General features: G+C 42.5%; 1 pseudogene across 1 annotated transcript; it reads left to right on the forward strand.

The window, feature by feature from the left end:
- The first annotated feature begins 4,119 nt into the window (after window positions 1-4,119).
- LOC102845657 lies at window positions 4,120-5,833 on the forward strand (annotated as a pseudogene). Its single transcript, XR_438856.1, has one exon. The product of XR_438856.1 is annotated as an AT rich interactive domain 1A (SWI-like) pseudogene (transcript).

The raw sequence follows: 5,833 nt of genomic DNA on the forward strand, positions 1-5,833 counted from the left end.
AACTGAAATATGTCAATTGGTATACCATCTATTCCTGGAGCCTTATTTTTTGCCATTTCCTTCAAAGCAGCCTGGACTTCTTCTTTCATCACCATAGGCTCTTGCTCATATGTTGATCATTCAATATATGTATTTTTTAATGTATTGTTTTTTAAAAAAGAAAATTCACACAGAGTACAATGGCACTGTTGGTATACAGTTATATGGGTTTTTATGATTCACATAGCAATCACAACTATCAGTATATAGAATAGTCCTATCCTCACACCCAAAAGCTCCGTTACACTACCCCTTTATAGTCAAGGCACTCTAACCTTAAGTAAACACTGGCAATCACAGCTCTGTCATTCACATCTAGAGTTTTACCTTTCAACATTGTCATATGAATGAAACTATACAGGAACTACAACTTTTAAAGCTGAATTCTTTATTCAGTATGATGCCTTTATATTTATCCTGTTATTGAATTTATTTTTATCATTAAAATGGAAGTTTCAAGGTTTACCCACAGACTCCTTGAAAGAGTTTGCATTGTTTTCAGTTTAAGATTATTATAAAGTGTACTAACATTAGGCGAGAGGCTTTTGTGTGAACATATTTTCATTTGTCTAAAGTAAATGTCTAAGGATAGGATTTGTGGGTATATATGGTAAGCACATGTTTAACTTAATTTTAAAAACAACCACCAGATTTTTCCAAAACAGCAGTGCTTCTCTGTATTACCATCAATTCCAGGTGTTCCACATAATTTTGTATTTTCAGGTTTCTTTTCTGCCTTCTAATATGTATGTGATGGTATTTTCTTGTGGTTTTAACTTAATTTTTCTAAGAGCTACTGCTGGTGAACATCTTTTTAACTATATTTTTCATTCAAGTATCAAAGTCTTCAACTCATTTAGATTAAAAAAATTATTTTTGAGAGTCCTCTGTTGGATATGTGAGATCTGAAAAGGATCATGCTTTTGGTGTAATGTCTAAGAATTCTGCACTCAAAGATGTTTTCCTGTAAAGCTCTGTGTTGTTGTATGTCATTGAGTCAGAACTGACCCATAGCAGACCTTCCCACAGGTTGGCAGGTTTTCAGAGGCAGTTGATGACACGGAAGAAGAGTGCCCATCCTTCTCCCACAGAGCAGCGGACTAATTAGAACTGTGTGCATTTGGGATAACAGGGCAGGTTCTTACCACTAGGCCACATACTGATGTATAATCCGTTTTGGGTTGACTTTTGTATAAGGAACAGGTTTGTTTTCTTTGTTTCTTTTTTAAAAGTACTATTTTTCACACATTGCAAGGACTGGTACATTATGAGTCAATTTTTATCTACTTGTTTTTTGTGTGATGCATAATTTAAAAATAACTTTCACATTTTAAAGAGTTTAGAATAAAGAAGATATAAACATGAAACACTGTTACTGTTGTTTGTAGTTGTTAGCTGCCATTGAGTCAACTATAACTCGAAGCACACTGTGAACAACAGATCTGTACCTTGCCCTATCCAGCAGCATGCTCAGTATCTCAAACGTGTTTAAGCCCGTAGTGGTTAATTACTGTGTCAGTCCAGCTTGTTGAGGATCTTCCTCTTTCTAAATTGCCCTTTCAGAGAAAACATTTGACAACTTCTCTTCCATTTAATTTCTTTGGATACAAAAATTCAATTGATTATAGTTTTATAGGTTTCTTTCTGGATTCTCTAGTCTCTTCCATTGATTTATGTGTCTATCTTTTCTGGAATTCCATAATTTCTTGTTTATTGCAACATGCTAGTATGTCTTAAAAAATCAGCTCAAGTCTGTCAGAGGTGATGAAAATGGCACAGGATAGGACAAGGTTCAGAGCTGTCGTTCACAGGTTTGATATGAGTCATTCTAGACTTGATGGCCCCCAACAACAATATCTATGACATGATATAGAGAGAAAAGATTGAAGTTGTCAAGGATATCATTTTACTTGGATTCACAATCAATGCTCATGAAAGTATCAGTCAAGAAATCAAATGACACACTTCATTAGGGCAAATCAGTGGGAAAGGGCCTCTTTAAAGAGCTAAAGAGCAAGGATGTGCCTGACCAGCACCACGGCATTTTCAACTGCTTTCCATGCATGGGAAAATTAGACCATGAATAAGAAACTCTGATGAAGAACCAATGCCTTCTAATTGTGGTGTCAGTGACAAATCTTGACTGTACTGTAGACTGGTAGAAGGATGAAGAAATCTGTCTCAGAAGTACAGCCAGGATGTTCCTAGAAAGGAGGATGGTGAGAGCCCACATCTCACATACTTTCAGCATGTTATCAGGAGGGGACTGGATCTGGAGAAAGACTTCATGCTGGGTGGAAGGACAGCAAAAAAGAGGAAGCGTCTCCATGTGATGGATTGACAGCGTGGCTGTAACAATGGGCTCCAACACAGTGGCAGGTGGGGATGGTGCAGGACGAGTGGGCATTTCATTTGGCTGAAAGATTGGATTGACACTGACTGGACAGCAACTCACAATGTCTTTGGCACTTCTTGTTGTGATTTTTGATGTTTTATTGTGAATTCACAGAGCTAAATTAGTTTCACATTCAACACATTATATAAATTGTCTCCCCAGACATGGCAAACCCTTTTCTCATTTCCTGAGTTGCTTGTTACCCATTTTCATTCCCATTTTCTGTCTTCTGGACTTATTGGTTGAGCACATGTTGACCTTCTGGTCTTGTACAAGTGGCACATTTTTCATGGGTGTTCTGACTCACTGAGGGGAGTTCCGGGTGTGTAGCCCCTCATTTGTTGTGCTGCTGACCACTGTCTCCAGAGTTTTAAATCCACCAGTGGCTCTGCTGGGTGAAGATAGGTAGGCAGCCTCCTCTGCTTAAGATTATGATCTTCAGAAGCCTGATAAAGTAACGCCATGAACTGAAACCAACTCGCTGACAGTGACTTTGTTTTTCTTTTGGTATATTGTTCACTTAATAAGCCTTCCTGTTCTTTGGCTGAAAGGTGATCTCTGGGGGGTGGGGAGTGTCAACTCCAGGTTTGAGGAATATCTAAGAGTAATGTTCTTCGAGGTACCACCAGTTCTATCAAACCAGTAAGTTTGGTCATTTTTTATTATTTTGAGTTTTAGTCTACATTTCCCCCCACACACACACACACACTCTGTCCAGGACCCTCTACTGTGATCCGTGTCATAGTGCTCGGTGGTATCACTGGCAGTTTGTAGTTTCGTCTGCTCTCAGGCTAGTGGAGGCTGTGGTCTGTGTGTTTCATTAGTCTTTTGGACTAATAGTTGATTCTTTGCTTTTTCTAGACTCTTTTTACTCTGGATGGCAAAAGACCCACAGTTGTATGACCGCTGGAAAATTTATAAGCCTCCAGTCACTACTTAGTAAAGTAAGATATAGAACGTTGTCTCTGAATTCTGTTACGCCAATTAACCTTGATGAATCTCTTGACGAGTTTCGTGATCAAGGAAATGTGTAACTTTACTTACTGAGTTGAAAAGTAATCCCTCATCTTCAATTTTCTGAAGCAAGTCTATAAATTCATATTATTTCTTTTATAAAATTTTGGCAGAATTTACCTATAAAACCATTTGGGTCTGGAATTTTACTTTCTGGAAGATTTTTAAAGGGAGCTCTGATAACATCTGTCATGTTGTCTGTTGGCCCATGGTTGTGTACCTTTGTTTTCTTGATGTTAAGGTGTAATCCAGACCAAAGGCTCAAGTTCTTGAAGCTTTCAATTATTTTATCTTGCTTGGATCAACAATCAACACCCTTGGAGCCAGCAGTCAGGAGATGTATTGCACTGGGTAATTCCACAGTGTCAGAGACCTTTACAAAATCCTTAAGAACGATGATGTCAGCTTGAAGACTAAGGTGCACCTGCCTCAAGCCATGATCTTTTAAATCATCTGCTACTCATCTGAGAGATGGACATTGAATAAGAATCACAGAGGAAGAATTGATGTCTTTGAGCCATGGTTTGGAGAAGGACACTGAATGAACTGCCAAAATAATAAACAGATGTGTGTCATGGAGCGGGTGCAGCGAGAGTTCTTCTAGGAGGCAAAGATGACAAAGCCCTGTCTCTCATACTTTGGACATGTTGCTAAAAGAGGTCAGTCTGTACAACCAGTATGGCAATGCCTATCCTGCCACTGCCACTGCTGCTACTGAGCGCCGACCAGCAGGCGGCCCCCAGAACCAATTTCCATTCCAATTTGGCCGAGACCGTGTCTCTGCACCCCCTGGCTCAAATGCCCAGCAGAATATGCCACCACAAATGATGGGTGGCCCTATACAGACGTCAGCTGAGGTTTCTCAACAAGGTACCATGTGGCAGGGGCGTAATGACATGTCCTACAATTATGCCAATAGGCAGAGCACAGGCTCTGCCCCCCAGGGCCCTGCCTATCATGGTGTGAACCGAACAGATGAAATGCTGCACACAGATCAGAGAGCCAATCATGAAGGTCCATGGCCTTCCCATGGCACACGCCAGCCCCCATATGGTCCCTCTGCCCCTGTACCTCCTATGACAAGACCCCCTCCATCTAACTACCAGCCCGCACCAAGCATGCAGAATCACATTCCTCAGGTATCCAGCCCCGCTCCCCCGCCCCGGCCAATGGAGAATCGCACCTCTCCTAGTAAATCTCCATTCCTGCACTCTGGGATGAAAATGCAAAAGGCAGGCCCACCAGTGCCAGCCTCACATATAGCACCTGCCCCTGTACAACCACCCATGATTCGACGAGACATTACCTTCCCACCTGGCTCTGTTGAAGCCACACAGCCTGTGTTGAAGCAGAGAAGGCGGCTCACAATGAAAGATATTGGAACCCCAGGAGGCATGGCGTGTAATGATGTCACTCAAGTCTGGGCTGCTGGCAGAGAGCACATGGGCATTAGACACCATTAACATCCTGCTATATGATGATAACAGCATCATGACCTTCAACCTCAGTCAGCTCCCAGGGTTGCTGGAACTCCTTGTGGAATATTTTCGACGTTGTCTGATTGAGATCTTTGGAATTTTAAAGGAGTATGAAGTGGGTGATCCAGGACAGAGAACATTATTAGACCCTGGGAGATTGCGCAAAACCTCTAGTCCAACCCCTGTGGAAGGGGAGGAAGAAGATGATTTCCTAAGTTCTAAATTGGAAGAGGAAGAAGAGGAGGAAGCAGTTGAAAATGATGAAGAGATGGCCTTTTCAGGCAAGGACAGGCCAGCCTCAGAGAATAGTGAGGAGAAGCTGATCAGTAAGTTTGACAAATTACCAGTGAAGATCCTGCAAAAGAATGACCCATTTGTGGTGGACTGTTCAGATAAGCTTGGGCGAGTGCAGGAGTTTGACAGTGGCCTGCTGCACTGGCGGATTGGTGGGGGAGATACCACTGAGCATATCCAGACCCACTTTGAGAGCAAGTCAGAGTTGCTGCATACCCGACCTCATGTACCCTGCCCACCAGCCCCCCGGAAGCATGTCACAGCAACAGAGAATATGCTAGGGACAACAGAGCAGGAAGGTCCCCCACCTGATGGCCCTCCAGAAAAACGTATCACAGCCACCATGGATGACATGTTGTCCACCCGGTCTAGTACATTGACCGAAGAGGGAGCTAAGAGTACAGAGGCCACCAAGGAGAGCAGCAAGTTTCCATTTGGCATCAGCCCAGCACAGAGCCATCGGAACATCAAGATTCTAGAGGATGAGCCTCACAGTAAAGATGAGACCCCACTGTGTACCCTTCTGGACTGGCAGGATTCCCTTGCCAAGCGCTGCGTCTGTGTTTCCAACACCATCCGTAGCCTGTCATTTGTTCCAGGCAACGATTTTGAG

This window comes from Elephantulus edwardii, unplaced genomic scaffold (assembly GCF_000299155.1).
Source record: "Elephantulus edwardii isolate Elephantulus edwardi_28Jun2011 unplaced genomic scaffold, EleEdw1.0 scaffold00031, whole genome shotgun sequence".
Taxonomy (NCBI): Eukaryota; Metazoa; Chordata; class Mammalia; order Macroscelidea; family Macroscelididae; genus Elephantulus; species Elephantulus edwardii.